Here is a 9,577-nt window from a genome sequence, read left to right on the forward strand (position 1 = left end):
TTCTTTCTCCTCCAACACCTCCTCCTCCTCCTCCACCTCCTCCACCACCTCCTCCTTTTTCTTCCTCTTCTTCCTCCTCCACCACCTTCTCCTACGCCGCCTCCTCCACTGCATCCTCCTTCATTTTTTTCCTCTTTTTCCTCCTCCACCACCTCCTCCTCCCCACCACCTCCTGCTTTTTCTTCCTCTTCTTTATCCTCCACCACCTCCTCCTCCTCCACCTCCTCCACCACCTTTTCCTTTTTCTTCCTCTTCTTCCTTCTCCACCACCTCATCCTCCTCCGCCTCCTCCACTGCCTCCTCCTTCATTTTCTTCCTCTTCTTCCTCCTCCACCACCTCTTCCTCCTCCGCCTCCTCCACCTCCTCCTCCTTCTTTTTCTTCCTCTTCTTCCTCCTCCACCAGCTCCTCCTCCTCCTCCGCCTCCTCCACCACCTCCTCCATCGTTTCCTTCCTCTTCTTCCTCCTCCACCACCTCCTCCTCCGCCTCCTCCACCACCTCCTCCATCTTTTTCTTTCTCTTTTCCTCCTCCACCACCTCCTCCTCTGCCTCCTCCACCGCCTCCTTCTTCTTTTTCTTCCTCTTCTTCCTCCTACACCACCTCCTCCTCCTCCTGCTCCGCCTCCTCCACCGCTTCCTCGTTCTTTTTCTTCCGATTCTTCCTCCTCCACCACTTCCCTCCTCTTCCTCCTCCGCCTCCTCCACCGCCTCCTTCTTTTTCTTCCTCTTCCTCCTCCACCACCTCCTCCTCTACCTCCTCCACCACCTCCTCTATCTCCTCCACCACCTCCTCCTTTTTCTTCCTCTTCTTTCTCTTCCACCAACTCCTCCTCCACCTCCTCCACAAACTCTACCTTTTTCTTCCTCTTTTTTCTCCTCCACCACCTCCTCCTCATCCTTCACCACCTCCTCCTTTTCTTCCTCTTCTTCCTCCTCCACCACCTCCTCCTCCTCCGCCTCCTCCACCACCTCCTCCATCTTTTCCTTCCTCTTCTTCCTCCTCCACCACCTCCTCCTCTGCCTCCTCCACCACCTCCTCCATCTTTTTTTTCCTCTTCTTCCTCCTCCACCACCTCCTCCTCCACCTCCTCCACCACCTCCTGCTTTTTCTTTCTCTTCTTTCTCCTCCACCACCTCCTCCTCCTCCTCCACCTCCTCCTCCTTCTTTTTCTTCCTCTTCTTCCTCCTCCACCACCTCCTCCTCCTCCTCCGCCTCCTCCACCGCCTCCTCCTTCATTTTCTTCCTCTTCTTCCTCCTCCACCACCTCTTCCTCCTCCACCTCCCTCACCTCCTCCTCCTTCTTTTTCTTCCTCTTCTTCCTCCTCCACCAGCTCCTCCTCCTCCTCCGCCTCCTCCACCACCTCCTCCATCGTTTCCTTCCTCTTCTTCCTCCTCCACCACCTCCTCCTCCGCCGCCTCCACCACCTCTTCCATCTTTTTCTTCGTCGTCTTCCTCCTCCACCACCTCCTCCTCCACCTCCTCCACCACCTCCTGCTTTTTTTTTCTCTTCTTTCTCCTCCACCACCTCCTCCTCCTCCTCCACCTCCTCCACCTCCTCCTCCTTCTTTTTCTTCCTCTTCTTCCTCCTCCACCACCTCCTCCTCCTCCTCCGCCCTCCTCCACCGCCTCCTCCTTCATTTTCTTCCTCTTCTTCCTCCTCCACCACCTCTTCCTCCTCCGCCACCCTCACCTCCTTCTCCTTCTTTTTCTTCCTCTTCTTCCTTCTCCACCACCTCCTCCTCCTCCTCCACATCCTCCACCACCTCCTCCTTCTTTTTCTTCATCTTTTTCCTCCTCCACCACCTCCTCCTCCTCCGTCTCCTCCACCACCTCCTCCATCTTTTTCTTCCTCTTCTTCCTCCTCCACCACCTCCTCCTCCGCCTCCTCCACCGCCTCCTCCTTTTTCGTCCTCTTCTTCCTCCTCCACCACCTCCTGCTGCTCCTGCTCCGCCTCCTCCACCGCCTCCCCCTTGTTTTTCTTCCTCTTCTTTCTCCTGCACCACCTCCTCCTTCTTTTTCTTCCTCTTCTTCCTCCTCCACCACCTTCTCCTCCACCTCCTCCACTGCCTCCTCCTTCTTTTTCGCTCTCTTCTTCCTCCTCAACCACCTCCTCTTCCTCCTCCTCCACCGCCTCCTCCTTCTTCGTTCTCTTCTTCCTCCTCCACCTCCTCCACCGCTTCCTTCTTTTTCTTCCTCTTCCTCCTCCACCACCTCCTCCTCCTCCTCCGCCTCCTCCACCGCCTCCTCCTTCTTTTTCTTCCTCTTCTTCCTCCTCCGCCACCTCCTCCTCCTCCTCCACCTCCTCCACCACCTTCTCCTTTTTCTTCTTCTTCTTCCTCCTCCACCACCTCCTCCTCCACCTCCTCCACCACCTCCTCCTTTTTCTTTCTCTTCTTTCTCCTCCACCACCTCCTCCTCCTCTACCTCCTCCACCACCTCCTCCTTTTTCTTCCTCTTCTTCCTCCTCCACCACCTTCTCCTCCGCCACCTCCTCCACCGCCTCCTCCTTCATTTTTTTTCCTCTTCTTCCTCCTCCACCACCTCCTCCTCCTCCACCTCCTCCACCACCTCCTCCTTCTTTTTCTTTCTCTTCTTCCTCCTACACCACCTCCTCCTCCTCCGCCTCCTCCACCACCTCCTCCATCTTTTTGTTCCTCTTCTTCCTCCTCCACCACCTCCTCCTCCGCCTCCTTCCACCACCTCCTCCTTCTTTTTCGTCCTCTTCTTCCTCCTCCACCACCTCGTCCTCTTCCTTCGCTTCCTCCACCACCTCCTCCTTCTTTTTATTCCACTTTTTCATCCTCCACCACCTTCTCCTCCTCCTCCTCCGCCTCCTCCAACGCCTCCTTCTTTTTCTTTCTCTTCTTCCTCCTCCACCACCTCCTACTGCTCCTTCGCTTCCTTCACCGCCTCCTCCTTCTTTTTCTTCCTCTTCTTCCTCCTCCACCACCTCCTCCTTTGCCTCTCCACCGCCTCCTCCTTCTTTTTCGTCCTCTTCTTCCTCCTCCACCACCTCCTCCGCCTCCTCTCCGCCTCCCCCACGTCTCCTCCTTGTTTTTCTTCTTCTTCCTCCTCCACCACCTCCTCCTCCTCCTCCACCGCCTCCTTCTTCTTTTTCTTCCTCTTCTTTCTCTTCCACCACCTCCTCCTCCTCCTCCTCCGCCTCCTCCACCACCTCCTCCTTCTTTTTCTTCCTCTTCTTCCTCCTCCACGACCTCCTCCTCCGCCTCCTTTTTCTTTTTCTTCCTCTTCTTCCCTCCACCACCTCCTCCTCCTCCTCCACCTCCTTCACCACCTCATCCTTCTTTTTCTTCCTCTTCTTCCTCCTGCACCACCGCCTCCTCCTCCTCCACCTCCTGCACCACCTCCTCCTTTTTCTTCCTCTTCTTCCTCCTCCACCACCTCCTCCACCTCCGCCTCCTCCACCTCCTCCTCCTTCTTTTTCTTCCTCTTCTTCCTCCTCCACCACATCCTCCTCCTCGTCCTCCGCCTCCTCCACCGCCTCCTCCTTCTTTATCGTACTCTTCTTTCTCCTCCACCACCTCCTCCTCCGCCTCCTCCACCGCCTCCTCCTTCTTTTTCTTCCTCTTCTTCCTCCTACACCACCTCCTCCTCCTTCTCCTCCGCCTTCTCCACTGCCTCCTCGTTCTTTTTCTTCCACTTCTTCCTCCTCCACCACTTTCTCCTCCTCCTCCTCCGCCTTCTCCACCGCCTCCTTCTTTTTCTTCCTCTTCCTCCTCCACCACCTCCTCCTCCTCCTCCACTGCCTCTTCCTTCTTTTTCTTCCTCTTCATCCTGCTCCACCACCTCCTCCTCCTCCTCCACCTCCTCCACCACCTCCTCCTTTTTCTTCCTTTTCTTCCTTCTCTACCACCTCCTCCTCCACCACCTCCTCCTCCGCCTCCTCCACCGCCTCATCCTTCTTTTTCTTCCTCTTCTTCCTCCTCCACGACCTCCTCCTCCTCCGCCTCCTTCAACTCCTCCTCCTCCTTTTTCTTCCTCTTCTTCCTCCTCCACCACCTCCTCCTCCTCCGCCTCCTCCACCGCCTCCTCCTTCATTTTCTTCCTCTTCTTCCTCCTCCACCACCTCCTCCTCCTGCGCCTCCTTCAACTTCTCCTCCTTCTTTTTCTTCCTCTTCTTCCTCCTCCACCACCTCCTCCTCCTCCTCCACCTCCTCCACCACTTCCTCCTTCTTTTTCTTCCTCTTTTTCGTCCTCCACCACCTCCTCCTCCTCTGCCTCCTCCACCACCTCCTCCATTTTTTCTTCCTCTTCTTCCTCCTCCACCACCTCCTCTACCTCCTCCACCTCTTCCACCACCTCCTCCTTCTTTTTCTTCCTCTTCTTCATCTTCCACCACCTCCTCCTCCTCCTCCACCTCCTCCACCACCTCCTCCATCTTTTTCTTCCTCTTCTTCCTCCTCCACCACCTCCTCCTCCGCCTCCTCCACCGCCTCCTCCTTCTTTTTCTTCCTATTCTTCCTTTTCCACCATCTCCTCCTCCTCCTCTTCCGCCTTTTCCATGAACTCCTCCATCTTTTTCTTCCTCTTCTTCCTCCTCCACCACCTCCTCCTACGCCTCCTCCACCACCTCCTTCTTTTTCGTCCTCTTCTCCCTACTCCACCACCTCCTCCTCCTCCTCCTCCGCCTCCTCCACCATCTCCTCCATCTTTTTCTTCCTCTTCTTCCTCGTCCACCACCTCCTCCTCCGCCTCCTCCACCGCCTCCTCCTTCATTTTCTTCCTCTTCTTCCTCCTCCACCACCTCCTCCTCCTCTGCCTCCTTCAACTTCTCCTCCTTCTTTTTCTTCCTCTTCTTCCTCCTCCACCACCTCCTCCTCCTCCTCCACCTCCTCCACCACCTCCTCCATCTTTTTCTTCCTCTTCTTCCTCCTCCACCACCTCCTCCTCCGCCTCCTCCACCGCCTCCTCCTTCTTTTTCTTCCTCTTCTTCCTCTTCCACCATCTCCTCCTCCTCCTCTTCCGCCTTTTCCATGAACTCCTCCATCTTTTTCTTCCTCTTCTTCCTCCTCCACCACCTCCTCCTCCGCCTCCTCCACCGCCTCCTCCTTCTTTTTCGTCCTCTTCTCCCTCCTCCACCACCTCCTCCTTTTTCTTCCTCTTCTTCCTCCTCCACCATCTCCTCCATCTTTTTCTTCCTCTTCTTCCTCCTCCACCACCTCCTCCTCCGCCTCCTCCACCGCCTCCTCCTTCATTTTCTTCCTCTTCTTCCTCCTCCACCACCTCCTCCTCCTCCGCCTCCTTCAACTTCTCCTCCTTCTTTTTCTTCCTCTTCTTCCTCCTCCACCACCTCCTCCTCCTCCTCCACCTCCTCCACCACTTCCTCCTTCTTTTTCTTCCTCTTCTTCCTCCTCCACCACCTCCTCCTCCATTTTTTCTTCCTCTTCTTCCTCCTCCACCACCTCCTCTACCTCCTCCACCTCCTCCACCACCTCCTCCTTCTTTTTCTTCCTCTTCTTCATCTTCCACCACCTCCTCCTCCTCCTCCACCTCCTCCACCACCTCCTCCATCTTTTTCTTCCTCTTCTTCCTCCTCCACCACCTCCTCCTCCGCCTCCTCCACCGCCTCCTCCTTCTTTTTCTTCCTCTTCTTCCTCTTCCACCATCTCCTCCTCCTCCTCTTCCGCCTTTTCCATGAACTCCTCCATCTTTTTCTTCCTCTTCTTCCTCCTCCACCACCTCCTCCTCCGCCTCCTCCACCGCCTCCTCCTTCTCTTTCGTCCTCTTCTCCCTCCTCCACCATCTCCTCCATCTTTTTCTTCCTCTTCTTCCTCCTCCACTACCTCCTCCTCCCGCCTCCTCCACCGCCTCCTCCTTCTTTTTCATCCTCTTCTTCCTCCTCCACCACCTCCTCGTCCTCTTCCTCGTCCTCCTCCTCCTAAGCCTCTTTCTTCTGTTTCTTTCTCTTCGTCCTCTTCCACCACCTCCTCGTCCTCCTCCTCCGTCTCTGCCTCCTCCTTCTTTTTCTTCCTCTTCTTCCTCCTCCACCACCTCTTCGTTTTTTTCTTCCTCCTCTTCCTCCTCTATCACCGCCTCCTCCGCCGCCTCCTCCACCACCTCCTCCTTCTTCTTCTTCCTCTTCTTCCTCCTCCACCACCTCAAACACTGTATGTTAAACAAAATGAGAAGACAGAGAAACACACAGCAGATGAAGGAGCAAGATTAAAACCCACCAGACCTAACAATTGAAGAGGAAATAGGCAGTCCACCTGAAAAAGAGTTCAGAATAATGATAGTAAGGTTGATCCAAAATCTTGGAAATAGAATGGAGAAAATACAAGAAACGTTTAACAAGGACCTAGAAGATGTAAATAATAAACAAACAGAGATGAACTACAGAATAAATGAAATTAAAAATTCTCTGGAATTGATCAATAGCAGAATAACTGAGGCAGAAGAACAGATAAGCGACTTGAAGGTAAAAGAGTGGAAATAACTACTGCAGAATAGAATAAAGAAAAAAGAATGAAAAGAATTGAGGACAGTCTCACAGACTTCTGGGACAACATTACACACACCAACATTTGAATTACAGGGGTCCCAGAAGAAGAAGAGAAAAAGAAAGGGACTGAGAAAATATTTGAAGCGATTATAGTTTAAAACTTCCCTAATATGGGAAAGGAAAAAGTTAATCAAGTCCAGGAAGCACAGAGAGTCCCATACAGGATAAATCCAAGGAGAAACACACCAAGACACATATTAATCAAACTATCAAAAATTAAATACAAAGAAAAAATATTAAAAGCAGCAAGGGAAAAACAACAAATAAAACACAAGGGAATCCCCATAAGGTTAACAGCTGATCGTTCAACAGAAACTCTGCAAGCCAGAACGGTGTGGCAGGACATATTTAAAGTGATGAAGGAGAAAAACCTACAAGCAAGATTACTCTACCCAGCAAGGATCTCATTCAGATTTGATGCAGAAATTAGAACCTTTACAGACAAGCAAATCTAAGAGAATTCAGCACCACCATACCAGGTTTACAACAAAAGCTAAAGAAAGTTCTCTAGGAAGGAAACACAAGAGAAGGAAAACACCTACAATAACAAACCCAAAAGAATTATGAAAATGGTAACAGGAACATACATATTGATAATTACCTTAAATATATATTGATTAAGTGCTCCAACCAAAAGACATAAACTAGCTGCATGGATACAAAAACAAGACCCATATATTTGCTGTCTACAAGAGGCCCACTTCAGACTGAAAGTGAGGGGATGGAAAAATATGTTCCATGCAAATGGAAATCAAAAGAAAGCTGGAGTAGCAATTCTCATGTCAGAAAAAATAGACTTTAAAATAAAAACTATTACAAGAGACAAAGAATGACACTACATAATGATCAAGGGATCGATCCAAGAAGAAGATATAAGAATTGTACATATTTATGCACCCAACATAGGAGCACCTCAATACATAAGGCAAATACTAACAACCATAAAAGGGGAAATCGACAGTAGCACAATCACAGTAGGGAATTTAACACCCTACTTTCACCAATGGATAGATCATCGAAACTGAAAATAAATGAGGAATCACAAGCTTTAAATGATACATTAAACAAGATGGACTTAATTGATATTTATAGGACATTCCATCCAAAAACAACAGAATACACATTCTTCTCAAGTGCGCATGGAACATTCTCCAGGATAGATCATATCTTGTGTCACAAATCAAGCCTTGGTAAATTTAACAAAACTGAAATTGTATCAAGTATCTTTTCTGACCACAATGCTATGAGACTAGATATCAATTACAGGATAAAATCTGTAAAAATACAAACACATGGAGGCTAAACAATACACTACTTAATAATCAAGAGATCACTGAGGAAATCAAAGAAGAAATCAAAAAACCTAGAAACAAATGACAATGAAAACACTATGACCCAAAACATATGGGATGCAGCAAAAGCAGTTCTAAGAGGGAAGTTTATAGCAATAAAATCCTACCTTAAGAAACAAGAAACATCTCAAATAAACAACCTAATCTTACACCTAAAGCAATTAGAGAAAGAAGAACAAAAAAAAACCCAAAGTTAGCAGAAGGAAAAAAATCATAAAAATCAGATCAGAAATAAATGAAAAAGAAATGAAGGAAATGATAGCAAAGATCAATAAAACTAAAAGCTGGTTATTTAAGAAGATAAACAAAATTGATAAACCATTAGCCAGACTCATCAAGAAAAAAAAAGGGAGAAAGCTCAAATCAATAGAATTACAAATGAAAAAGGACAAGTAACAATTGACACTGCAGAAATACAAAGGATTATGAGAGATTACTACAAGCAGCTCTATGCCAATTAAATGGATAACCTGGAAGAAATGGACAAATTCTTAGAAATGCACAACCTGCCGAGACTGAATCAGGAAGAAATAGAAAATATGAACTGACCAATCACAAGCACTGAAATTGAAACTGTGATTAGAAATCTTCCAACAAACAAAAGCCCAGGACCAGATGGCTTCACTGGCGAATTCTATCAAACATTTAGAGAAGAGGTAACACCTATCCTTCTCAAACTCTTCCAAAATATAGCAGAGAGAGGAACACTCCCAAACTCATTCTATGAGGCCACCAACACTCTGATACCAAAACCAGACAAAGATGTCACCAAAAAAGGAAAACTACAGGCCAATATCACTGATGAACACAGATGCAGAAATCCTTGACAAAATACTAGCAAACAGAATCCAACAGCACATTAGAAGGATCATACCCTCTGATCACGTGGGATTTATCCCAGGAATGCAAAAATTCTTCAATATACGCAAATCAATCAACGTGATACACCAGATTAACAAATTGAAGGGAAAAAAAAGCATATGATCATCTCAATAGATGCAGAGAAAGATTTCGACAAAATTCAACAACCATTAATGATTAAAAAAAAAACCTCCAGAAAATAGGCATAGAGGGAGATTTCTTCAACATAATAAAGGCCATATATGACAAACCCACAGCCAACATTGTCCTCAATGGTGAAAAGCTGAAACCATTTCCACTAAGATCAGGAACAAGACAAGGTTGCCCACTCTCACCACTATTATTTAACATAGTTTTGGAAGTTTTAGCCACAGCAATCAGAGAAGAAAAAGAAATAAAAGGAATCCAAATTGGAAAAGAAGAAGTAAAGCTGTCACTGTTTTCTGATGACATGATACTATACATAGAGAGTCCTAAAATTGCTACCAGAAAACTACTAGAGCTAATCAATGAATTTGGTAAAATAACAGGATACAAAATTAATGCCCAAAATCTCTAGCATTCCTGTACACTAATGATGAAAAATCTGAAAGTGAAATTAAGAAAACACTGCCATTTACCACTTCAGGAAAAAGAATAAAATATCTAGGAATAAACCTACCTAAGGAGACAAAAGATCTGTATGCAGAAAATTATAAGAAACTGATGAAAGAAATTAAAGATGATACAAATAGATGGAGAGATATACCATGTTCTTGGATTGCAAGAATCAACATTGTGAAAATGACTCTACTACCCAAAGCAATCTACAGATTCAGTGCAATCCCTATCAAACTAC

The 9,577-nt window shown here is 48.1% G+C and overlaps 1 protein-coding gene and 1 pseudogene across 1 annotated transcript in view; one reads left to right on the forward strand and one right to left on the reverse strand.

The window, feature by feature from the left end:
* LOC109552305 (lysine-specific demethylase 4D-like) overlaps positions 1–9,577 on the reverse strand; it is a 359,102-nt pseudogene that overhangs the window by 63,025 nt on the left and 286,500 nt on the right.
* The window catches only part of LOC117313393 (lysine-specific demethylase 4D-like), a 51,889-nt gene that overhangs the window by 23,115 nt on the left and 19,197 nt on the right, over positions 1–9,577 (forward strand). The window lies entirely within an intron of this gene.

Source organism: Tursiops truncatus, chromosome 8 (genome assembly GCF_011762595.2).
Source record: "Tursiops truncatus isolate mTurTru1 chromosome 8, mTurTru1.mat.Y, whole genome shotgun sequence".
NCBI lineage: Eukaryota > Metazoa > Chordata > Mammalia > Artiodactyla > Delphinidae > Tursiops > Tursiops truncatus.